The sequence below is a fragment of the Phasianus colchicus genome, chromosome 13, assembly GCF_987193195.1.
Source record: "Phasianus colchicus chromosome 13, bPhaCol1.hap1.1, whole genome shotgun sequence".
Lineage (NCBI taxonomy): Eukaryota > Metazoa > Chordata > Aves > Galliformes > Phasianidae > Phasianus > Phasianus colchicus.
In genome coordinates this window covers 4,055,879-4,083,483 of record NC_143448.1, presented here as the reverse complement: position 1 = coordinate 4,083,483, position 27,605 = coordinate 4,055,879, and the positions used below count along the sequence as shown (strand labels likewise).

Here is a 27,605-nt window from a genome sequence, read left to right as displayed (position 1 = left end):
CGGGAATAAAGAGCAAAGAATATTTACCTGGGTAAATTCAACTTCACTTGCATCAGGCCACACTTCCAGCTAAGCACGCAGCTCTGCTAGCTATGTTCACACTAACTTCAGCCAGCCAAAATAACTAACAGTATTAGTGACAAGGCAGTCAAAACATCTGATCCAAGCCCACCAGAGTTGCTGGAGATATCCTCTAGCTGTAAGTCTGCACGGACATCTGTCCTGATATTCCTGCATTGTTCTGGTTAGCCATGATGTCTAGATTAAACCTAATGAATCTGTATATGCAGATATACCCATGTTTTCCATCTTTTTGTGTATATTCTATATTTCACATCTACCACAGGCATACTTGGCAGGAAAATGTTCATTAGGTGCAAATAAAACTGCATTTGCTTATTACTGTCTGTCCTGACTGGATGAGTACATATCGTTCCTAGACAGCTCAGGTTTACTTCACATGAAAAAAAAAATCACAACAACAAATAAAATAAATATTTACAGTCATTTCCAGTAAATATTAGAATGGCCAAAATTAGTCCCACGCATCTGTGAAAATATTTATATTCACTCATCTCTAACAGAAATAGTGCTGATATGACTGAAGAAGACTAGCTTCCTGAAAAATAACAACGTATGGACAGTAACAGTGCTAGCAGGAATTGATAGTTGTATAACTCTTCAAAGCTTCTCTACAAATTAACATAAATATTAATTCAAGAATATGATGTTTTTAGTAGTGCAGGAAAAAATAGTAGTTTAGATCATGAATGAGGGGGGTAAGTTGCTCTGGTTACGTTGCCCAGACTTGAATTCCTTTATCATTTGAGATCCTTATTAAGTCACTTGCATGGTATAGATTACAGTTCAATCCTAAAATTCCTCTACATTTATGTTTCTTATGTTTTTTACTTTGATATCCTGCCTGTTTTAATGAAGAACAGGATGTGCAATAGCTTGTTACTTACGGCAGTACTTTGACAAGGAACCTGGATCTTAATAAAAAACAGGAAATAAAATCCTTCATATTAAATCAATTCTTTAAAAAATAAGCATGTGAATGTCATATTTAAGATTAAAGGTATTTCTCTTTCCAGGAAAGGATCATAATAAGGTGGGCATGTGGCTATTTCAGAAACTGCACACATTTGGTAAAGAGCTTATAGAAAACAGTGTCAAATCCCATATTGAACCCAGCTGCTGGTACTTACTTTTTGATGTAAGGCTTACTTCCTGCAGATATACATCAAATTAAATTCTTTACTAAGCTCACAATGGTGTTTTCCCTTTAAGCAGAAAGGCAATACTTACCTGAATGAAATATTATCTCTCTTTAATGGGTTTCTACAGTGAAGCCACATTTTACATTTAAAAAGGTGCAGTGACAGTAAGAACGGAGAAGGAAACTTGCTGCCTATTAAATCAGTTTATTTTCTCAAAAATAGCTTTAATGAAGCAAATTGGTTGCTATTACTCTGACGATACACTGATGTCCTAACAGGAATTTTGATAAGACTACAGTATAACTTGACCAACATCTCATAATTAGTGCCACTGAAGATTTTAAGATGCTTCTCTAAACAGAAGTGTGGAATGTTCTATCAGCAGATGCACCCCAAAAATAAGGATAATGGATAGTAAGACTAAGGCAAAAGAAACAGATAGACTTACACCATTATGTAGTTTTCCAGGCTTTGTTTTGAACACTTGAAGTATTCAGCATTTTTGGCCAAAAGAAATAACTTCCACTAGATATAGAACAGCAAGATTTAGCTTCTTCAGATGTCACTGAATCAAAATTAGAAGTCTGTTTGGAGTGATAATACAGTGCCTCCTATCAAGAAAACAAATGAGCGAGGCATAATGGAGCAGAGTCAACAAAGGGATGCAATATGTTCTATATTAAGCTCCCTTATATTCTGTCAGCCTCCCTGCCTTTTAGAAATATTTAATTGGATTCAGGGTTCTTAGTAGACATAAAAAAATTCTGACTATTCAAGAGCAAGTTAAAATACTGAACTCTTGATTGCTGCTTTACTCAATACACTCCCCCTGTGGTCCTTATTTCAGGTGACAGTCCATTTCGGGCTGCAGATATTCAGCTAAAACACTCTACTGGTGATGTGGCAGGAAGCATACAAGCCATACAACAAGGGATAGCTATGAGCTCAGCCCCTATATAAGCTCATTTTCCAAAATTCCCAGCTCAGCCTTACAAGTGTGCAGAAGACACCAGACAGAGGTCCCAGCAACTCTATTTTACAATAATGTTTGCCTGAACTTTTTCCAGATGTGGTAATTCAGAAAGAAGAGGGCTGGCTGGTGCTAAGAGCCTTCAATGCTGCTGTGCAACTATCAGGGAAAAAAGGAAGCAAGAAGGACAGAACTTCCACCAGATCACCTTCATTTTGAAAGATTTTAGAAGTTTGAAGGCATATTCACTCTTAACATAGGATTGGATCTGCTGTGAAGAGCAAACTAAAGTCAACTGGGAGATTTCTGCTTAGTAGCTGCTCATCATTCCTATTTCTAACAGGCAGGTCTCTGTGCAACACTATTGAGTGGGCCCTTTCTACATTGAAACCTGACTTGGAAACTCGCACGAAGGACCATTTGATAGGACCATGCTGCATTTGATGAAGCCCACAGGATCTTGTCTAGTTTCACACCTAACTTTGCTCTTAGCCTTTTGAATTGCTCATTTCAGAAGTGACCTTCCTGAAGCAGTCAGGCCAAGTTTTAAATGAAGGCATCAGTAGGTATAAGTATTTTTATCTAGCACTGACAAAAAGTCTGTAAGATCAGACCAAAATGGAATATTCTGTAAAGCTCTCGTTGCTAATACCACTGAAAAGCTAGAGCAAAACACAGCAAAGATGATAACTATCAGCAATGATTTCAAGCAAAGAAGCTTTGCTAGAGAAATGGCATGGGTAAAACTGAAAACCTCACATAACTAGAACTTTTTACTGTGATTTTTCCTATTTTGAACCCAAAGTATCATCATGCTATTTGAATCCCAGAATTTCACTTGAACTCTTCAGATCTCAGCAAACAAATGCAGCCCTCCTAGTAGTTCTGAAGATGGACTTAAGCCTGCTCTCCTTTGGAGGCCATTTACATGGACAGTCTGCACCAGAGTGTGAAGCACAGCCAAGGCCTTGCCTTCCCTGTTACATCCTGGCTAGTTTTGACAACTGAAGCACTAACTTCCCTGTAGTGCAGGCTACCAGCCACAGAGATGAATGCTAGCTTGGTATAAGCCTGCATATGGAGCCAGGTGGTTTTATAAGGGCTTGGGGGCTTTCTGTGGATGAGCAGTTCTTACTATAAGCCAGCATCTCTCCCTCCTTTCTCTGCACAAATTGCTTTGCCCAAGCTGCCAGGTTCAGTTGCATTACTTTAGAGTAAACAGCTGGGGAGGAGGCCGAGATCTGGCAAAACCGAACATTGGCTTCACTGCACAATTTTCTTGTGTTAGTTTGATGGGTTGAGCAGCCTTCTCTTAGCCCTAGGGGTGCTCAACTGCTTTGCCTAGAGGATTTCTGATAAGACATTTCCAGCCACTACTTATCTGCTGCAACCAGCCATTTTTCACCCTCACAGCTTCTTTCTCTCATCTATTTTCTTTCAACAGATTGACACGTCTCCTACATTGTCAAAGACGCTTGAGCATTTTTTAAACATGTGTATGTATACATGTTAAACACACAAACTACTACACATGCATATATGGACTAGGTTAAAACTGCAGCCACGCCTTCTCAAGGTGGTATACATCTGGTTCCCCATCTTCATCCTAACTTGTAGCATTCCCATTAAAGCAAGACTCAGTTGCTGGAGCTAATCTCATTTCATATCCTCCAGACAGGCTGCTTGCCATGCACATGTCCGGGCAATGGCAAAACTTAAAGCTTCTTTCTGCTTGCAGGAGTGCAGGCAAAACCCCAAGCCAGAGCCCCAAAGGGCAGTATTAGGCACTGTCTCATAGGAGAAGCCCGATTAATTCAGTGTTGCCAAGAAAAAAAAAACAACCACCCTGGGGAGGATCCGCTGTGAAATTCACCTACTCCCCCCCCCCCCCAGCCCACTGTCAGCCCCTCCCCAGAAAAACAGAAAAGGAAAAAGCATAATCCAGGAGAGAACGGGGCAGAACATCACAAACAGAAGTGCAAGTCCCTCAAAACTACTGACACTTCAGAATACCGGAGGAGATATAAAATTTTATAGAAGTTTGACTTGATCAAAGTGATATCAACCAGCTATGGCAATTTTTACTTGTGCTGCCCTTCAAAAATCACCAATTTTAGACATGCACTTGCAGCTTTTGCGCTTAAGAATACTTTCCAGCAAGAGAGGCTTTGAACAGATTATAAAAGCCCTCAGCACAACAGGGCCAGCAGCTTCAAGCATGAGCCCCAACACATCTACAGCATCTTGCTGGGATAACCAAACCCCTGCATGAGAGGCTGCCCAGCAGTGACAGAGCAGCTGCAAGCTCCTCAGATCACCTTCCTACCACAGTCCAGGAGGTAGATTGAGAAACTGCATAATGCAGTCAGAAATCCCTTAGAGCGGGCACTGCAGTATGGACAATGCAGTTATCCATCTCAACTGATTTCAGACACGGCAGAAAAGAAAGGAGAGAATTTCACAGGGCAGAAACTAAAAAAAACCAGCCCGTGGTCCAGCAGCACAGCTGCGTCCACCCACACAGCAAGGGCTGCCTGTGGGGCACATGTGAGGCTGCAAGGCTCTGGAGTAGAACCGCATGTGAAGCTGCTTCTGCAAACCCTTGCATTGCAGAAATGTTTTTCTTCGGTTCCAATGCATTCAATATGGGCTTGACATCCTGACATTTCACGCTGAAATGAATCTAGACACCCAAATCTGAACCACTGAGAGAAGAGCTCAGCCCAGAATCACGCAGAGCAGAACAGTGATGTAGCTCGTGTAAAATGCAATGTTTTCTCTTAGACAATGAGGTATGCCAAGCAGGTATCACTACCTCACTGTTCACCAGATAGCATGCTGCACGTGGTGCTCAGGCAACTCTGAACTCAGTATGCCAAACTCAGCAGACTTGGAGCCACAGCAGAAATGAAGAGCTGAACACACAGCTTGATGACCAAATACCCTCCTCAATACTATTACCATCTAACTGCTCAACAGCCACTACAGAAACTAAAAATAAAGAGGGTGCTTCAGGAACATTTCTGAAAGGGCCATTTGTGTTTGAAACAAAACCACTGCTCTCTGGGCAAAATTTGAAGAAACAAGAGATTTAGTTCTTACCAGCTCACGACAAAGCCAGCCTGAGGGCACCTCCCATGCACTGCCTCCTGTGAGCACCGGACACCTCCACACTCTTACAGCCCCAGGATGGTGTAGAGAGCCTGCTACTGACAGCATATGCAGCAATAGCTTTGATCAGACCTGCCCCATTCCCTCTTCCCACAAACCCACATAAAACCAGAAGAGCAGCAATAATCAGCCCCTGTCCTCGCAGAGCATGTGAAAAGACAAAGATCTTCATAACACCATCAACAAGAAAAAAATGTAGGCCAGATAAACTGAACATTTTTTTCATGAAATATTTTGTTTCAGTACTTTCTTACTAATCTGAATTTCCAACTCAAAAGTTATTGTAAACCCAGAAAAGACAGGGAAATATTGGGCGTAGGTAGAAGGTTGGACTAGATGATCTTGGAGGCCCTTTCCACCTTGACGATTCTACTCTACAATTCTATACATTCATTCTGATTTTTTTTCTCCAGAAACTACAAAGGCGATGCACACTGCATTATAAGGTCTGAGATTCCTTCTGTTCCCAGAACACTTTATTAAAAAAACAAAACTTTGCTGAGCCAGAGTTCTCTGTACCACTGCACGTGTGATGTTGTCAAAGCAAAGGCCATCTTCTCAGTCAGCTTGTCCCTCTTTCTGCACAAGGCCAGGTATGCTACAGTGTACCTGGCTTCTGATTAAAAGATCTTTTCAGGTGAGGTAGAACAGATTGAGCTTACAAAGATGAAAGTAATATTAATTTGATGAAGCTTTTCCTTTTCTCTGGATAAATCTTTGATAAATCCATATTTCCTTAGCTATATCCTTCAAAGGAAAGTGATGAAAAGGGTAGTGCACAGTGTGGGACAAGCATTTTGGCTTAAGTTTGGTCATTGCTTTTCCTGAAGAGGAATAAAACCCTTTATATGATCAAGTTTCAACCATAACATTTGACTTGTTACCCGGACTGGCTCTAAGATACCCTCCATTGTGGTAACAGAAGTACTTTACATTGTTTGTCACTTTAGTAACAGGCACAGAACTTGTTTGAGCTTCTTTCAAACTGAATTCAATACAAAAATTTACTCAGATATTAAACCAATTACTTCTGTTTGTTTTTTGGCTTTTTTTTTTTTTAAACTAAAAGATACACTGAATGTTCAATGCTACTTTTCTAGGAAAGATGAAGACATCACAATTAAGATAAGGCAGCAGAATTACAGAAAGTACAGTAACTGCTTCATCTGAAAAGCATTTGATGATCCCTAGAAGACAGACACCATTACAGCAAATCATAGAAAGGAACAACAGTTATAGATTCTTGTTAAATGTAAATTAAGCCTAATCTTTGTTTAAGGAAGAAAAAAAGCCTGTGTTTCCCCCATAATTTCTACTTTTACATGCTAAAATAGTTCAGTATTGTTAACTGTATTTCAACAGGTTCACTAACCTAAATGACACACACAACTGCATCAACTTCTTTCTTATCTGTCTGCATATCAGCAACAGCAAACCACCACGTTGCATCAGGAAACCCAGCTATCATCATAAATAGGCTGATAAAATGTTCTTCTAGCACTGTCTCATCAAAATCCCATTCAAAGGGAGAATCTGTTCACCATACTGGTAAGCAACCATACAGGTGTACAGGATGCTGGCATTTGGTGTCTCAGACCTCACCATTCCCACAGTCAAAATTTGGAGGAAAACAATTTATGAACTTCTACTGATCTATTTGAATTTCCTCAGGTTCCTGGCAAACAAGCAGTGATATGCGAGTTAGTGCAGGTGATAGGCACTTCCAGTATGTGAGTGCATTCGGCCACTAGATGGTGCAATGAAATAAAAATGAGGGCCTGAAACTCTACTGCTTAGTGTTTCATGTCATGGAGAAGCTGTTGTACTAATTTCAGCTGATAAACATCATAAATATTGCATAATTCTGCATTTCCATACTGTAATTGCTGAGTTATTTTCAAAATCCTGCAGTTAAGATAAGCACAATCCTAATACTCCTTCAAGTGTGGATACTAGAAAGGCTTCTTTTGCCTGTACTGAGGATCCCAGCAGTGAGCTTTTGTGGCCTTCAGTATGAAAAGGCAGTTCTCTAACAGCAGACATACCAGGAGTTCTTATGGCACTCAGTTACCACCATGAGCAGCACATCAGAGTGTTTCCATAGCTGAAGCCTGGCACGTGTACTGCCTACACCTCTCATGTATGACAACATTCAAGCACGGCTCAAGGCAGGACACCAGCAATGAGAGAAGTGTCAATAGCTCTGTTACTGGCACATAGTTCATGCTGCACAGTGTTTCCTTATCTGCCTCCTAGAACAAAAAATCAGCCACCATATACTATAATATAACTGGATGGGTCTTTGGCTTTGTAAAGTATCCCAGCCATCGTCAGTTTTTATCGTGCTAGCAACTAGTAAGTGAGAAAAACAGGCTCTTCAATGAAAAGTGAGAATACACTTTATTTTACTGCTCAGAATGTTTTCCTTATCTATCTACTCATCAATTAGAAGCACGGGACCCTTAGCAACCACCATACAGCCACACCTCTGAGAAGTTTTTTAAAAGGCAGTACAAACTTAAGGCCTCTTCTAGCATCATCATCCACAGTCAGAAATGCAACTGTCCCCACATGATCCATTCAATTTACTGGTGACGTTTCTCAACAAAATACCTTCATTATATTGTCCTAAAGCCATAGTTCTCTTAAGCTGATGCAGTAATGATATCTGCTCTCAGAGCCAGTTTTATAATTATGACCCATTAAAAACATGCTCTGATTTTATGCTTTCCAGGAGCATGGCCCCCAGCAGCAGCATTTGGCTTTACAAGAGGCTGGGAGCCATTCTCCCCCTGAGCATAGTGCCACACTGCAGTACCTGCCCCACTCTGACATCACACTTCTTGTGCAGAACAATGTGGTATCTTTCTAAACCACACCAGCTGAGAAAGTGACAGATGCAACTCTCACTTGCAAACTCCACCCTTGATTCAGAATACACACATGGGAAGTGAAGCTTTGGCACCTCTAGTTGCCAAATTTTGCTTTAGATTGGATCTAATCGTACAAATTCTGTCAGCTGCATCTTCTCAGATTATTTCCTTATATTCTCAAAATTCACTAGAAGAATACCCAGTGAGTATCCTGACACGTGTGCTACAATGCACCAGGGCAAGAGATCTCAGTCATTCTCAGAGAGCAACCAAGCTTTGCGGCTGATTTTAAGACGCTTCAACCAAAATGCCGTTTGTCACTAGAGGGCGCTCAAACCAAGCTGTCCTTTCAAATTAATACAATTTACAAATAGAGGGTTATACCAAGCCTAGAAAAAAGTTGCTTTGGTACCTAGTAAACATGTACTGCATCGCTAATATAATTTTTCTCTCATAAGATAAATGCCAGTTTTACTTAAATGTTTTGTATATTTGGAGATTCAGTCTGGGTCCGTACTATTTTCTTGCAAATCTAGATGAGGCTGAGGTAGTATAAAACAATTTAAAATCATTTTCAGGAAAGCAAAAACCAAACCTTTCTCATCACTGTTACCTAACAGACCCAGTCTTACCTACAGTAGATGGGCAGTGCTTTGCCCTACCCAGGGGCTTTCACAGTCAAAAGCTAAAACATGGGGAAAGCAAAGATTCCTTTCTAAGTCTGGTTGACATTTGACTTCTTAGTACATAAACAAGCAGTTTATTAGTAAGATGGTGGAGCAGACAGATTACCTGCCAGTCATGTAGAAGTGGGAGTGACCAGCTCCCTGTGGTTTAGTAACATAAACAGTAGTTGCCCAGCGGGCTGAAAATATTAAGTAGGCTGGCTCTTATTTCTACAGAGAAAGGGAATTTAAAAAAAAAAAAAAGAAGAAAAAAGTGGTTTTTTTTTCTGAAACTTATTTTCAGAAAGTAGCTTTGGAATTTCAACTTGAGTAAAATGGAGAACACTGTAAAATACACTTACATAAAACTCTGGTACAAGCACAGTTGAGAAGCTAGCAACCAGTACTGTTACCTAACTCGCTTTCTCTTTGTTTTGTAGGGGAAATCACCACATTTTCTAAGATCTATACACAGAACTGGGAAGTGTTCAGTTACTGCTGCATCTCAATACTCAATTGTTGATGTGACACCTTCACAAAAACATGGGGCTGAAAAGGAAACCACTGAAATCACAGTGACAATTTTTCTAAAGTGAATTATGACGCCCTCGGGTGCCTCTGAAGTGGGTTATTTTGAAGAGGTGCCTTACCTTGAAGAAGCAGATTTGTTTCTCAACAGATCTCTCAAATGCTGGTGCCGATCAAAACGTAGGTATACAGCAAAACTTGCATGTAACTTGGGAACATGCTGTGTCTTTTCAGGCCTCATCCAGAGAATCCTGTTCCCGAGAAAGAAGAACACAAAGCTTTTAGATATAAGAAAATAGGCAAAGCACATATGGTATCTATGGAAACATTTTATATGGACACTCTAAATGGTTATTAACATTTACTAAATCGGTTTCAATTTTAAAAGATCAATACAAGAGTACAACAAAGCATGTGGCAAAGCACAAACTGTATTTCAAGAAGTTATTTGCATTTTAATAATCCCGAACAATAGGAATTTTATCGTGTTGTACTGTTCAACCTCAATGAATTCCAAAATTTGACTGGGGGCCAGTCAGTAAAACTGACCAACACCAGCAAAACTGAGCTAAGCAAATGAATTATCAACCCTGAAAAAGAACAGTTAATTGAAACTGAAAATTAATTCAAATATTTCTTGGCTCAGTTTATTTGGCTTGCCATTTGAAGGAAACCTGCTCATTTAATTGCTAATGTAAAATTTGATTGTCACTATCAAAACATCACAATATTTTTTCTAAACTACACGAGGCCCTTTTTTCAGCTGGTGTTGATTTCAAGGAAATTAAATGTTATTATTTCCAAAATGCATGAAAAACGCATTGTGAATGCTTACACCTGGAAACAAGTTACAAGATGTAAACCTTCAGTGCTCTCAAAACCCTGTAATTTTAGATGGCCACTTGTGAATCTTGTTTACCAGCAAGGGCATCATAACATACCCCACTTTTTCTATTTCAGCTACAGCATCACCAAACAATGAACTCGTGGTATGAATCAAGCTAAGGGAGGCGGCTTGCCAGGACTAACATGGACACAAAGGGCATTGCTTCAGCTTCATCACATGCAGATTTTTACCACAGATGCTATAACAGCAGCACTGTGCAACCTTGAAGAGATTGGGATAGCCTTGCAGAAATCTTTACAGCAGTAGAAGACACTTAGGGCTGGCAAACAAAGTCACTGCTCACACCAGTTTCTTGGCCAAAGGCCACAAACAAGACAGTTGTTAAGCATGGAGGAAATTACAGTTCTAGGAAAGACCCAAGCCAGTCCCTGCTCAGGTAGGTCTGTCCAGCTCTGAAATGCGAGTAACAAAGAGCAGGAATTAGAACTAAACACTTGCATCGACTTTATGAGCACAGCATTTTACAAAGGTTTCCTGGGCAGCACCAGTTCTCTTCCTTTATTCTCTATGCTTCTGTAATTACACATCCATGCAGTGTCTCACTTTTTTAATGTCTTATTCCATCCCGCAACCCAGAACAGCGTGACAATAGCTAACTGCAGCATGTTTTCAGACCTTAAGTAAGACGACTGCAGTGTGACATCACGGAGTTGTTGACTATCACAAGATGGAAGGTACTCACAAGAACTGAGTCCAACTCCTGGCTTCACACAGGACCACCCAAAAATGAAACTATTTCTGAGAGCACTGTCCAAACACTTCTTGAACCAGCCCAGAGCCACGAGCACTGCCCTGCAGAGCCTTTCCATGCTCACCACCCTCAGGTGCAGAATCACTTCGCACTCAGCTCTACTAATCAGTTCTACTGTGCTCAAGTTTCTTCTTCTTTTTCCTAAATTTAGAAGAATATTGTATCAGATACTATATAAAACTATATAATCAATTGACCAGACAGACCTCACTAGATGTGCAAAGCAGTAACTTTAAGCTTAAAAATAGCACTTCAAAGGGGGAATTAAGATCAGGAAGAAACTTCCATCCTACAATTCAGTGGAAGAGCGTGCAAGTTCTGAAGCAAGCTGGACACCCACCTAGGTCTCCTGGACTACCAAGTCCCTTTACAAGCCTGCTATGGAACATATTTTCTACGCACATACAGATGGCAACACTCTATTGGGATGAATTTCTGGACAGAAAATTCCCCACAGCCCAGTGAGAGCAGCATTCAGGTCAAACAACTTCCTCCTTCTTAGGTTATTTTGATTTCTACCTATTTCAGCATTTTCTGCAAAAAGATCTTATGCCTTCTGTTCCCACAACTCCATTTAAGAGCCAAATTCCAATTTATTTGAGAGATCTTGTTGAAAAGAAAATGCAATTTACCCAAATAAGCAGCAGCAGAAACAATCCTAAAAATATCCCTTAAAGATTTCCAAATATTTTCTTCTCTTCTGAAGGTCATACAATAAAACTAGAGCAATAGCTTATAAATTACTCTCTAAAGGCTGACTATAGCTGTCAGTTTGAGACAGTGTATTCTGGGGTTTGCGAACTCCTACAGAATATGCAAAGAAGGAAATGGATTAATTAACAAAAAGCAAAAACTTGCGCAATTAACCTTTGATGAAATGCTGAAAAAGCTCAATTTCATGATGCTGTCTGAGGAGTTGCTGCACTTGACACGTGCACACCAAATTTTACTCCTTAAGTTGAATGATATTAATATTGAGTTTTACAAATGTTAGAAAGATAAAGTTATGCCATGCTTTGATGTATCTCTTTGTTATTGTAAATTCCCCGGATTCATTTAGATGACCTTGATTTCTTTCATCTATTAAAAGGGCAAAACATCATCCCCAATTCCATCGCCCTCATCTTTTAGCCGCAGCACAGTGTTACATGATGTCATTTCAGTTGAGAATCCTCAGAAAGCCAAAAATTTTAGTAAAAAAAAAAATCAAAATGCCCTGCCCAATTGACCTGCTCCTTCATGGCAGGATTTAATTAGACAATGCTCTTCCAGAAGAGGAACTCAGTATTTTAGAGAAGAGCTTTCTCCCTTTTCTTTGTAATGTGTGGCCAAGCGTACTTGAGAATGGATAGGAAGCCACATCCTGCTTCCTTTATTTCATTCAGGATAAAGCAGATTTGTCAAATTGTAATGAAGCTTTCAACATAGCTCAGTTAATTAAGGCTAAAGCATAAACCTAAGAAAAAGGAAGGCAAGACCAGTCCTAACATCCTCCCTGTGTTTATAAGCAGCTTTTAGACTTTTTGTCACAGTACCCAGTAACTTAATGAGAGCCCCCCAACAGCCCTTTAGGGGTGACAAGTGCCAGCCAGCACCAACCCATCACAAAGCAAAATGTCTCAACACATCTGCCCAAACACATAAGCCATGAGTGCTCTTTGGGCTTTTGAGATCACAAGCTCTGCCCCACGCTGGCAGAGCCACACAGAGTTACTGACTACCACAGTAAGCACATAGGGAAAAAAAAAAGATTTTGCAGCTATCTGTGAGGTCAGGTATCTCACAAAGAGGTGATGGAAAGAATGTGAAATGCTCTACAAACCCTAATTCTGTTAAGAGGTGAAATATCACGGACATTTTTGGGACAGGCAAGTGTTTATACACTCTTACACCAAAAGACATTGGATCACATTCATACTTGAGATCAAAAGTTCTCTGCTGGTCTTCTAGTCAAGCTATTCTGTTTTTGCATGTGCTTATTGGTGAAGTCTGAAGAACAGCCAAGGAAGAACAGTCACCCACAGGGAAGCTTCCCTGTCACTCTGGGGCTGGGACTGCCCCATCCTGCTGTCACCCCAGCCATACACACAGGAGCATCTATCTCAGTGAGCCCAATCATTACAGCCACCTGCTAATTGCAGAAGTGGCCAAACACCACTTGAAATGCAATATCCTAATCAGGACTTATGTAAGATTCGTGGACACCTCCATCAGCTGTAGCCAACTGGCAGCCTGAAAGCCATGAGAGCTGCTCATACTGAGTTCACACAGCCCCAATGCAAGACCACATCACCATCACTGGGAGTGGGAATGAACTGGGGCTACCAAGCTCTCTCAAAACCAGCCTTTGTTTTCCATGCTCATTCTGTCAGAACGTTTGTGAAATGTCACTGCAGAATTTACTGCAGGTATCTGACCTTGGAAAGGGCATTTCAGAGTGTTTATGATGTGTTAAATAACACTGTACAGACCTGACAAGCCATAGTTCTGCTGTGCTATGCTAGAGGGGAACTCCAAGCACCAGCTCTGCTTCTTCCCCTCCCACCTGCCTGCAATTCTTATCAAGAGGTTTGTGAAGCAGAAAGCAACCATCATGACAAGAGCAAGGGAGAAACTGCCACATTTCAACATTCCAAATACAGTGGGGTTTTTTTGCTTTCAAACTGAGACCAAACACACACCGAGGCTCTTTGCTTTTAAAGACAAAATGAACACACACAAAGGCTCTTTGAAGGCCTCAGGAAAAGACCCAAACAGCAAACAACTTTGGATCATAAATATTTACTGAAACAACTCTGTGGCTCTATAATGTCTTTAAGCCTGGAATTTGAAAGTGCTGGTTCCAGCAGCAAGCGTATCTACTGAGCTTTTTCTTTCCTAACAGCATCCTGTTTCAAGGTTCCCAGCTTGCACCAAAAAGTACCTTCAGTTTAAAATTACCTCATACCTGCTTTTATAGTTAGGCTTTTTTATTTTTATTTATTTTAAATAGAAGCATGGAAGTTACCACAACTGCTCCAAGTAGCAAGGGAACACTCAGGTACACATCCCCTCACATTTTTACTTTTATTGCAACTTTTTGACATTATCATGCCAAAACTTTTCCTCTGCACTCTAATAAAATATTTAAGGATGGCCTGTATTTAAAGTCAAGGAAGAGAAGCGCGTACAATAAACCTGGAGATAAACTAAATGCCTCTCACCCCTGATAGCTTTACAGCAGAAAAAGCTGCATCTGACTTGAGTTGTCTGAAAGACTAAAACAACAAACCCCAGAAGCCTGAAGACAGGCCTAAATCACACAGTTCGGACTGATGTTAAACAGAGCCAAGGTTTCAGAGTCTGTCATGGGACCCTGAACTGCCAGGCACTGACCTGTAGCTCAGAGAGAAAAGAGTTGTGGTTGTACTGGCCAATTATGAGAATGTACAAGCATCCTAAGACAGCTCAATTCCTCTGTCTCTTTCATGTGTGAACAATCAAGCAAAAGCGCCATTTAATTTCCTTCACACCTGCTTCTGTTGCTGAAATACTAATTTTTAAACACTTTCCCAGCTTTGATGAGGTGCATTAAATTGCATTCCAATTTTGGCAAGCGTGCTGCAATCTACTGAGCTAGGCATTTATCACAGTGCTTGAAGCAGATCACAACAGGACATTCCTTCCCAACAAAATGCAGTCTTATGCATCTTTGCACCCCAAAAGGCAGAGTGTCACTGCAGCTGGGCAGCACCCAGAGCTGCTCCACAGGCTTTGCCACAGCTGCCACTCGCACTGACCCAACACCAGGTGACATCTCCATGGCCTGAACTCAGCAGGGTTTACATTTCTGCCGAGCTGTTTGGGTCAAATTAACGCAGTACCTCCGTTCTCATTGCGTACGTGAGCAACCATATAACCTAGATATAACTATGAGGAAATATTCAGACATTCCTAATAGATATGACTGCTTGTCAAATTAGTATTTTTTTCACCTTTTTATTTCATTTTGAATACCAATTTGCCTTTTAAAAAATAAATTTACAAGACTCGTCACTGCACATCATGGCCACAAGCTCATCTACGTCAAATCAGTAATAAAGTACTCTGTAATGTGCAGGTCAGTGTGGCCTCACACAGAAAAGAGACTAACAAAAAATGTTAAGGCACAATACACACAGCAGAAGTCTCACAACATAACAACTAGAGCCAGAACAACAACTATCATTCACTTCAGCAACAGTAATATAAGATGATAAAGAAAATCACAATGGGCTTGTATCAAATGCATTAATGGACTAACTGCTTAACTTCCCAAACTGTACTGACACTCATCTATAGCCCAAAATGCTACAGAATTGCTTAAAACAAATAGAAAAGTATTGTAGAAGAGCTGGGATTTCCCCCTTCCCCTCTCTTTTCAGATGAAAAATGAGTTACAGCATTATTAAACTGGGCTTGTTTAGCTTGGAGAAGAGAAGGCTCTGGGGAGACCTCATTGTGGCCATTCCAATACTTGAAGGGAGCGTTTAAACAGGAGGGGGAATGGCTGTTTATGAGGGTGGACAGTGATAGGACAAGGGGAATGGCTTGAAACTGAGACAGGGGAGGTCTAGGTTGGATGTTAGGAGGAAGTTTTTCACCCAGAGGGTGGTGAGGCACTGGAACAGGTTGCCCAAGGAGGCTGTGGATGCCCCATCCCTGCAGGCATTCAAGGCCAGGCTGGATGTGGCTCTGGGCAGCCTGATCTGCTGGTTGGTGACCCTGAACATAGCAGGGGGTTGGAACTGGATGAGACAGTAAGAAAAGTAATCATCAGCAGTTAGTGAATTTGACATTAAGGTATAATACCTCTCTCTGTGCTGGACTGTATCAGATTAGTTAGGTGTAAGACACAGGTGACCACATAGCTCCTATTCAGACCTGAGTGATCACATAGAACCAAATAAATCAAGTAAAAACAACAACAAAACCTATCTACTGATTGACTCGATTGCTATAATGCTGGATCACTTACCCCCTTGAAAGATCCCCCAAAAGATTTCTTCAGGCTCAGTAAACTCAGTTTGCAAATATAGCTTCCATTGCTTGGAAAACTCCAATTGCCAAATTCTCTCCCTCTCCATCAACCTACTTTCATAGCTTCTAATTTAAGGGAAAACCATTTTAAATGGTAGATGAGCTGTGCATCACCTTCTAGTGCTCCTAATGCGTTTTGCATCTGTTATAAAGCCACACACAAAATACTCTTCAATTCATTCAGTTAAACGAGGCAGAGTTCTATCCTTGCCTAGAAATCTGCTCCCCAAATTGAGCTAGATTACCACTTATACACTGTAAACAGCAAGGGTAGTGGTAACACAGCTTCCAAGAACGTTTCCAGGCAATGCTAGAAGTACTCCAAAAACTTTGTTTTACGAATAGAGCCAACACCAAAACATTTGTTTCAGCTCTACAAGGTAGATGCACATTTACTGACAGTGGTGTAGGTGAAGCTACCTTCATGCATGAATGTGTCCCCTTGCAAGAATATTAAAAAATAAAAACCACCTGAAAATACAGTCAGAAGTTCTCTCAGCTTAGCTCACCCAGCAACATCCATTTCACTTTGAGAGTTTATGCACTTAGTACTATTAAGAAACATTTTAAAACATTAAATTTATGCTTCTCAAAATTCTGAAGTGACTTATTACAGATTTCTCTCAACAGAGATGCGATCCCAGAAAGCAAAGCAAAGCAAAATTGGGTCTAAAGACCCAATGGGCTAAAGGCAGAGAAGTCTAAACTAAGGCTGGTAGCAGTAGGAAAAGCATTAATCACACTTAAGTAGCACTTATGTTGCCCACATAACCAACCTAATAATGACATTCCTACCTAATTAAAGGTAACCCAAATAAACTCCTGAAAAGGCAACAGAACCAGTCTCAAACGCGTGCAGTGAGAAAGTGTGACAAAAAGGATGTGTTACAAAAAGGATGCTCACCTGTAGCTGAAGATCTAGGCTCAAAGGAGGACTCCACAAAGAAAGAATCTCCAACAGGAGATCCTGCCCCAGCAGCAGTCAGCCCTTAAATGAGGTCTAAGAGAGGTGCAGCCAGGCTCCACCCCTTCCTATCACACAGCTGAATTGCCTTCACCTGTGCTCCCAGGGCTGACCGGGTCCTTTCCCCAGGTGCTCCATCAGTGGTTCAGGCTGTGACTCAACAGCTCCTATACAACTCCACTGAAGAAATGAATGATAGTTGCTACTCAAAACACATGGGTTTAGAAGCAGCTGCTCTGACTAAAGTCTGAACTTCGCATTAAGATTGATTACACCAATCCTTGATAGAAGATATAATTTTTAAATAGTAAAAAAAACAATACTTGAGACATAATATTTTGTTGGGAAACATTCCATTCCACACATTTGTTTTCTTTTCAGATGCTGAGAAGCCCAGCTAGTGTCTGCAGAACCTCCAGGGTCTCCTGGCAGAAGTGCAGTCTGTGATAATCATCAGCCCAGACCCAACTGTATTTACAAAAAGAAAAAAGAAAGATTGCAAAATTTCAATTTTCAAGATTACCATGTCAGAATTTTTTCCCTATTTCCTGAGGTTTGTTTCAGGTCAGCCAATGGTCTGCTACCTGCCTCTTGTCTTGCAGTTTTGTATAAGACCTGCCAGGTAAAAGAAAGATGCAAGACATCTACAAACCCAGCAACCCACAAACAAATTCTTCTTTCTGAAAGAGTGACAATTGCTACCAGGTTCCCTAAAGTCACTAACATGATTTATAAGACAATTGCCTTAAATTAGCTACTATGCGCTTTATTTTATATCCTTTATCCATAAAATGTATTACATCTCATTTAAAGAAATATATATTTACTTCATTTCTGTATCTGTGGCACATGTTTGAGACTGGAATTTTAACTGGTATAAACTAGCCACTGCCATTAATGAAGGCATGCTTGATGGTTTCAATTTCATAATGATTTTGATTAAACAATCCCAAATATAAAGAAAACATTTTTCCAAAGATTTGCTAACTGAAGAACAAGTTTCTATTTAAAACCAGAGATGAAGATTACTTCTGGTTAAAATGAAATTTTATTTTAGAGATGTACAGAAGTTTTTTGTTCTCTACTGGGAGAAACTTAGAGGAAAACCACTCTGAAAAATCCTACGTTAATCGTGTCTTTGAAATACATAGAAATACATAGGAAAAGTCACACTAAAAATAGCTATTATTGAGTTAAACTCCATAGCAGGCTTTTTTTTTTTTTTTTTTTTCCAACAAAGACTCCAAGGCACCACTACAGCACTCACAAGAACGAGCTCCACCCAAGCAAAAGCAATCTTTCTGGAGTAAAGGAAAAGAAATCTTAGCTCCGCTAAGCTTATTACTTATCTGCTAAAATTTTCCCTTAGATTTTCAGCTGCTTCATATTTAGGTAGCTCAAGTCATTTCAATATCCTTTGGCTTTAATGGAGCTCATTTTGAGTTACGCCAAATGAGGCCATCGCCGTATGTGTCCTTACTCATAAAGACCTAGTCGACAGAGCACTTAGGGAATGATGTTCTTGTCTGATCAGTTTTGAGTCAGCACTGCACCGCTGTTAGTCAGAACCTATCAGCTGCCATAGGGATGCTCAGGATCTGAAATCATTTGTGCAGTTCAGTTCTTGGTCATGTTTGGTTTGTAAGCTGTCTTAGGCTTTCTATGATAGACTCCAGAAGTGCTTGGGTTGCTTTATCAAACAGCTCTGCTGTCCTTTATGTGGAGAACAGATCTACTGTTTCGTTGAGATACTTCAATAATATCTAAAACATCTAGATGGACTTAATGACTCTTTGAAAACTATAGTAATAAAGCTCTCAGAGAAGGCGTTTTGATACATTTTGATGAATGAGTCATCAAGGCTGAGCAATAAATTCTGCCTACAATTACCCTGATGTAAATGAAGGAGCGAGGATGTTTGTATGATATGACTAAAGCTAGCCTTGATCTCATCAGATGTAACTGAGAATATAATTTAGCCTAAAGCTACAAAATGTCCAAGTTAAAAAAAAATAACTTTAGCCTCAGAAGCAGTCTGCACTGCACAGACAAATGCAGTAACATGTAGATTTGGCAAACAGTGTACTATTAGAGAGGGAAATGTCCCAGAGCAGCCCACAGCAACAAACTGCCGCTGTTCAGGCTAATAAGAACAAGCACTTAGCAAAGTTGATGTGGAGTACTGGAGTGATCTTTACATGGTAGCAAGTGACTGCAGCCACAGAGGCGTTTATGAAATTTGGAACAGCACACAGAACAAGGGACCGCCATCCTCCCACTGTGAGTGCCTTAGGCTGTACACAGAAGCATCAGGCTTTAATCTCCTCTGTATTGCTCAGAACTGAGACCATCAACAGTATTAGATAGAGGCATTTTCATATTTATGTATGTTCTGGATGGCATAGGAATATATGTCATTATTTGAAGCCTTAGAACTCAGATGTACTGGGGTTTTGTGCACGTGTCACCAAGCATTAAAGAAAAGGATCGCTCACTAATTTACTAAAAGCTATGCGAGGCAGTTACAAAACAATTCATAATCATCTGTTTCTGGTGACTGCTTTTTTTCCTTTTGATGTTGCAGCCCAGACAGTACCCGAGAGCAGAATACCTACTGTGATCATCATTCTGCTCCTTACCCAGAGCTTGTCTGCTTGCTTTACTCTTGCAGTTATTTATAAGCTGTAAGGCAGGCCTTTGTTTCATTCATTTCTTGCCCAGTTGGTGCAAAATGCCCCTCTCCTACTAATGTATTATTATATCGAACCTCTCATGCCTGCTTCCAATTTACTGACTGGTACAACAGAAAATGATCTCAATCTGAAAAGATTAGAGGGGTGGGTTTCTGCTAAGTTTGAGAAACTGAATCTCCCTCCAAAGCAGCGTCACTCCCAATGAATTCACCAGGATATATGCAAAAATGTTCCTAAGCTCATGCCAAAAGACATTTCCAGTTTCCCAATCCTTGTATTCACATCCCTTTTTGGACCTGAAGTTAAGTGCTTTAGTGCCTTTTGCTTAACAATATAAGAAAGGCTATGGTAGTTCAAAGAAAGAAATCCCGCTTATCTCTGTTGTGGTTCTCTCTTGCGGTCAAAAATACATGTTTAGAAAGTAATAGATGAGATGAGAAATGTAAAGACTGATTTTTCCTTGTATAAAATGTACAAGCTTCTTAAAGTCAGAGCTTCAGGGGCTGCCTGAAGAATAAATGCCTATAGAATGCATTTAGACTACTTTGACAGCAACTGATTGATCTGTTTTATATGAATTCAGTAAGTTTAGTACTGGAGTTACGATCATATCTGGCATTATTCATCTTGGCTCTATTTATACTAATTAACATAAACATTCCTTTCCTTACCTTATCTGTGGGCTGTGAACACCAACCATAGAGGTTGTGTTTCACTGCTCAGTGCAACTGAATGATATACATTTAGCCAGCTCACCTTGACAACCTGATTTAACCATAATCTTGCTCATAAGAGCTAGCGTGTAAGAACTGTAGTACGAGAGCTTTCATCATCACATATACTCCTAATGAGTGACTCTAGCTCCTGAGAAAACAGCCTACATGGTAGTTCTCTACAGCCATCACTTCTGCATTTTCTTCTCATAGTTCAGTGAAGCATTATTTGCATACTCACCATAACACAATCAAAGGAAACAGAATTTTCAATGCAGTATTTGGGTCACAAGCGAGCTTGCAAAGCTGAGGGGCTGTACTAAGCCACTCTCTCTAAATGTGCTGCTCTCTAAATGTGTTCCTTTTGCCATGCACAGCCTACATAGGAGACTGTCATAAGTACTTTTGCTGCCAGTGTAAGTGAAGTACAGGACTTGTTTGTTTTGGACTCATTTTGAGTTTTTAACAAGGAGAAAAAGTTGCAATTTCCTTCTTTTACCCCACTCAGTTGTGTCACCATCTAATGTATGCTTGTTTACCCAGCCTGATAGCACTACCATGGTTCCTTTCTCCTGACACTTCAGCAAAGAACCTTTTCAGAAGAGAACCAGACTCAGATACCTCCTAAGAGTGAAAGCATTCATGTTTTTCCCTTAGAGTTCCAGCTGATGTGCAGTACACAAGAGTTGGCAGAAGAGGTGGTAGATGCCTGAAAGTGACCCATATTTGGCTGTAACAAACTGTGAGAGAGATGGTAGTATCTATTCACTTCAGACATTTGTGACTCCTTCATTAATTGCTGTCTGCAGAGCAAAAACTAAGTTGCACTGCTCAATATAGAGGACGCAAAGTAGATCACGACACCAAATCTTCAGAATGTCTCTTTCTTTTTTTTGTATAAATGATCCTTGAGTAAATAAATACAAGCCTAAAAAATATATATTAACAGTAACTTCAGCAAATTCTGGTAAGAGAATGAAGAAATTCACTTTTACCTTTTCTTCTTGCCAACTAACTTCACCCATGTGTTGAAAGTATTTAGATGAATTTAACATTCTTGAATTATTTGGGCTCCATATTCTTATAAATATTTATACTCAGTATGAGTTCCAACACAGTGTCTCCATCTAAAAATAGTGCTCTGATTTGTGGTTTTGCAAACATGAGATGAGAAGTCAGAGCATTACAAACTACATACAGTAAGCATATGTAGTTGTTATGCTCATTAAAAAACTTTAAGTGGAAAACTTTTCATTACCCTAGGATACAAGAGAAGCAGGGCAGACACCCCCTTGGATACTAGCTGCAAGCAATTTTTGCCAAGATCATGTAATCCCTGTTTGCTTGGACTGTCAGAGACCTGCTTCAAGCCCTGAAGCTAGAGTCTGGCTACACAAAGCTGGGGCAGATGCAGTGCCATTTCCTGACTAAATCCCTGTAAAATTATTCAGTGGGTTTCAGGAAAGCTGATGGGGGAATTCTGGTCTGAACTCGTAAGAATTAGAGTTTGAAAAAAGCTATGGAAAAGCTCTAAGCAGGACACTGAGTCCCATTCTTTCAAGACTTCATTGTTTGCAAAGCAATTTTCTTGGCTGTAGATGGAGGATTAGTGTCTGAGCTTTCAGTGTTGCCACTCCAGATATTCTACCTATGAGAGCAGAAGTATAACCAAAAACTTCACCGTCTGATAATTGCTATCTGTCTGATATTCTACAACTGTCTTCATTAGAACAGACATTTTGTTTTCATTCTACTGGTGTCTGGTTTAATTTTAAAGCATGTCATTTCAATATACATCACCTCTCCCACGCGTTTAGACTTTCTCTTTTGCTCCTCCAAACACCTTCACAATCACCCAGTGATCCCAGTATGATTTTGCTCTACAGAACAAGGGGCACCATGAGCCTTTATACTTCTCTAAAGCGTAGCAGGAAGAACTCCTGCAGTAGTGTTTACTCAGCTGTGAAACAGGCTTCCAAAGGAAGCAGCAGAATTGCTAACACCTGAGTCCCTTTTATCACAGGGTGATTCAAAGTATTGCAGAATGCATGTTCTCTACTAGCAGGGGCAAGCTGATCTTGTACAATCAAAAACACTTTGTGAAACCTGTAACCCCATGCTCACTTGCCTGGAGAATGCAAAATAAGATACAAATCAATAAAAAAAAGGTTGTGCATCAATTTTTCTTAGTGGGTAACAAATATTTTGTCAAGCTTTTGAGTCTTGTTCTTTTCCAACTTGCATTGCATGGAAATGCATTCAGTTTAATGTTTTCTCTTGATAGGTGACTGTGCATAGCTAGCAGAAAATGACACTCTGGAGAACACATACTTATAGAATGTCTTAGAATAATGAAGTGATTGGAATTTAACACTACATTTAATCTCCCAACATACATTCCCTTTAAGTGCTTAGTTAAAAGCTTATTCCTCATGGTAAACTATTCTCTCCCCCACTTCTCAAGGAGTTAAATACATTTTCAATATCTACTCATTTCATAGGCACAGGTATCTAGAGCAAACATGACATCTACAATGAAAGTACTCACAGTCCTAGTGCACGTGTTAACTATAGTGCTTCTGCTGTATCAAAAGTATAATTCTTTGAGCTGGAGCAGAAGCAGAGAGAAAAGATGGCACATAAGGAACCAGATGGCTTCATAAGGCCCTTTGGCAATACGTTTCTCAAGGTCTCACTCATTTGCTGCACATGCATGACAGAGCAGCGTGCACTTATTGACTGGTCAACCTGTAGAAGATGATCTGACTTGCATTACTGGATTGCATTACCATACAACATTTTAATGACAAAAATCTTTCTTTTTTTTTTTCTTTAATGAGTTTCATGTTGCTTTAAGTGCAAAAACTTTAGATGATGCCTGATTTTTCCAGTTTGAATCTTCAGAGTGAGAAACATCACCCACACTTGCAGAACCAATTTAGGCTCCAAATAGTTAACCTCTTCCAATAGGAAAAAAAAAGAAACCCTCCAAAAAAGAAAAACAAAAAACAACCCTCTGGGCTTCCTCACTACAGCAGAAACTGAAAACAGAAGTGCCAGAGTACCACAATAAAGGCTGATCTTACTGTATTTTTTAACTGACTAAAAGAGACGGGGAAAAAATAAAAATAAAAAAATCAAGGAACCCTGTGAAAGATAATGAAAGACAAGCGCTTGAAAACTGAATTGTGGCGTGGCCACCAGAAATACCACTCTCAGAAGCAAAATTACTTGAAAGTGCATCCCCAGAGAATAGACTGGCAAGCCCTGGCTCAGCAGCTCTGCTCTTTTTTTGAGCTAGATTATGCAAGAATCTTCTGCGAGAGCCAGGAAGCAGAAAAAGCAGCAGTGGCTTCTGTCAAGCAGCAAGCTATCATGAAAATCTAGGAATTACCATATTAGATTAGGCTATGCCCCCTATCAAGTTCCTCTTAGCAGTCATCAACACCAGATGCTCCAGAGGAAGCCGAGACAGCTCTGGTATATTGTATTCCCCAGCAGACATTCCCCTCCTGTTTTCTGTAGTCAGCATTTGGATAAAGCACTGAAGCATCAGGGAAGGACTGCCTCCCTCTGTGCTCAAAAGAGCTCAGAGGAAATGCATATAACTTGGCCCCTGGCTGGTAGGTCTCTGGATCCTTTCAGAGTAATTCAGGGTTAGCTCTAGTCCAAAGAACGTTTCATTTGTAAATGTTTTTAATAAAGCGAGGGAAACCACCCACGTTCTGCTGGGACAGTAGGGTTTGTGTTTCTGAGTTTTTGAAGCACCTCATTGCAGTGAGGTGCTTCTCTTGCAAAAAATGGGCACACACTGGCATCCTTTTAAATTTTGTAACAGGCAGTAAGGGATATCTCGTGTGGCAAGCTAATACATTTTTTATAAAAAGGAGCTAAGTTTTTGCTACAGAAACACACAACAGTAGCCCTAGCTCAAATGTTTATGCAGGATGAGTACACAGCCCACTTCTTTCCCTATTACCTTTTGAGAGACAGCAAGACAGCCTCAGGCAGACCACTGTCTCCTTGGGAACGTCACTGGGGAGCTGTACCACTTCAGACTTCTTCAAAATAAGAAAACATTTCAAAACCAACCACAAACTTTAATTACTGGCAATTAGAAATTCCTGTTTTGTGTGTTTACAGCTCAAAAATGTTAATGTGTGCCAGTTGTGTCAAAAAGTTTGATTAAGCTTTTTAAATTGAGCTAGAAAAACTTAAAACACTCCAACAACTCTATGATGAGAGTATCTTGGGGGCCTTTCCAAAGTGACTTGTGGAAGTCAGAACCACTTTAATAGTCTCTTTGCTGTTCCCAGAGGACACAGCTTGTGTTACAAAGACACACACCCAAGGTATTTCACAGAAGACATTGCTGTCTGACAGTTTTACAAAGACTGGGCAAAAACTTAAGCATGCTTAAGGAACTTCTGAATGGCAAACTGGAGTTAAAACCAAGGTTTAAATGAAAATACCTGGTATGTAACAAGAGATAAGCTGCTAGCAAATAAGATAAAGGTAGGCTGTGTTAGCTTCTTCTTTTACTAATCATAGAAAATCAAAGATTGGAAGAAACAGCATCAATAAGAAACTGATGCTACACTAAGTTCATAAGCAAAATACAAAGAGAACACAAGGTGCTTTTGCTGGCCTAACAGAGATGCTATTTCTATAAATAGGTAAAGGTTGATGATGAATGCTTGCTAAGGAGCTCTCCATGTGGCATAAAATATGAGCAATAAGATTAAGTCAAAGAATTGAAAAGACAAATGACAAGCCTCTGTGCATCATTAATGAATGATGAGGGTAGAAAGACATGAGATAACCCTCCATGCATATAATAACGATGTCTTTGACTGGTGGTGCTTCTCTATGCTCGCACGTTTAATAAGATGTGTTAGAATTAAACATTTAAAAATCAAGTCCACGTGCTCCATAAAAGATGAGGAAAGTAGCAACTCCACCCTAAGTTAAGATCTTTGCATTCCACACCTTATTAGTGAGTGAGATGTGTTCATTTACGCAAATACTCGTGAGTGAAGCATGGCAGCATTCTATGCTGGTAACAAGTCACACAGTCAGTAACCTCACATCTCATTGCAGGAAGAATTTTGATGTGCAGCACAGAGTTGAGAGTTCACAGGAATCTGCACTGTCCTATCCACTGACATTTGGCCAGCTGCTTTATACCTAGAGCTGCTGCAGACACCAGTCTAACTACCAGGTGCCTATTTTTTTCCATCATGCGTTATAGAAAGGCCACTTAAGAGTTCATATTTTCACTGTGGCACTATCCATTGCAAAGGAACTGAACATACTTGATTTAACAAGCAAAACCAAATGGCACAACTCTTTTGGTATCACACATACTTCCTAGAGGGAAAGGAAAGCAATGAGTGACGGCCAATTTTTATCACAACTTTAGGAAGTGTTTTAATGCTGTGCTCTATACCAAATCAAATTACAACGTAATGCTATCCAACCCATCATTTCTCAGCTTGGAGTCAGTCCTGCATTTCAAGCTCTCTCCAGACATGTTCACTACGTTCCCACTGGCACCCTCAGACAGATACACAACAAATAGCTTTCCACTTGTCAATGCTTTGGAGACTTCTGCAAAGTAAACCCCAGAATGGAAATGCCAACAAACTGGCAGAGCAACAAGTGGACCCATCAGCCCTGAGCCTCAAAAAGCATGTGGACATCAGCCATGGGAGATGTGCCGGGGCTCCTGGTAAGAGCCACAGCTAAGTGCTGGCTGCAGGGGATCCAGAGACAGAGTCAAGATGCATCTGGATCAGATCACAGCTTGATCTGCCCACTTGCCTGCATTTTGTCTAGCACAGGGAGGAAACAGCAGTATGTTTGAGTCATAGAGCCTATAAAATTGTGGTTTTGGGGGGATAATTGCACCTCTGTAACATCCAGTTTGAGAGTGGTCACCAATAGTCACTATTCCATGCCACAGTACTGGAGCTGTTAGCTCCACAGCTCACAAAGGGAGTGAAACGATCTCCAACACATCAAATACACCACATGAGTGCAAAAATATTTTACCTACCAATTAACCACATATTTAGATTACCCAAATGTTGTCTGTTAGACCAAACCAAACTATACCTGGTATTATCCTAATCACATCTGGACCGTGCCGTGTTGTTTCTGAAAATCCAGCACCATTATATGTGGGTTTTTTCCCATGTTATTATTATGATGGGTCTGTTCACAGATGTTGGGTTCTACTCTGTCTTGTTCATTTCCGCACACTGCTGGCGAGCTCTCTCCTAACTTTGCCTCTGCTGTCTGTCATATTACTATCCTCCCCACGCCTTATTCATTCAACTACTGAAAGTCCAGGAAGGAATAGGCAGCAGTGTCCAGTAAAAAATGTAGTGTTTCCGGTACTGTAGATATGGGGACACAAATAAGGGTGTCAGTATTGCTCTCTGGGACAGACGCCGCCAGCCTTGGCTGCTCCATCACCATAACCTCAGCTGAACTGGCTGACTAAACAGCGCTGACAATTGTTTTGCATTATAAGGCAGGAAAAAAACCAAAAACCTTCCGGCTCTAGCTCTGTATATTTAAAGTCGTGCTGAACAGCAAAGACATGGCAGAGATCTCGCGTTCAGAATCTCAGAGTGGCTCAGCTCCTCTAAAGTTCATTTGATGCCATGTTTTCAGACGTAACAAGGTTATTCTGCAAAACACTGCAGCAGTGTTGGCTACCTGCAGACTGGGTCCTCCAAGTAACATATACATTTGAGGAAGAAGATAGGGATGTGGCTAACCCATGCAGTGGGGGGCCCCTGACTCACCTTAATAACCATTTAGCAAGTGTCTTGGACTTGAATCACCAACAACCCAGCGGTTAAGCTGCAACAGCTTGGGTTTATTATGGCTGGTGCAAAGCATTCTTACCAAACTCTGAAACAACCAATAACTTTCTGAAAAGTGCTGCTAATAGAAGTCTCCTATATCAGCATAACCAGAAGTAGGCACTGCATGACCATGGTGGTGCTCAGAGATATCACTACATTGAGTTTTACACTGAATGCCAACCGTGAGCTGTGCCTCTATATAGTATGCTGG

The 27,605-nt window shown here is 40.4% G+C and overlaps 1 long non-coding RNA gene across 16 annotated transcripts in view; it reads right to left on the bottom strand.

The window, feature by feature from the left end:
• The window catches only part of LOC116243587 (uncharacterized), a 519,295-nt gene that overhangs the window by 421,445 nt on the left and 70,245 nt on the right, over nucleotides 1-27,605 (bottom strand). For 15 of the 16 annotated variants that reach the window (XR_016470864.1, XR_016470861.1, XR_016470865.1 and 12 more), the window contains one exon: nucleotides 9,553-9,681. This is a non-coding gene — a long non-coding RNA (uncharacterized LOC116243587). Of the gene's footprint in view, nucleotides 1-9,552; nucleotides 9,682-17,050; nucleotides 17,270-27,605 lie in introns of those variants that run through there. The other variant, XR_016470867.1, reaches the window with a different exon arrangement.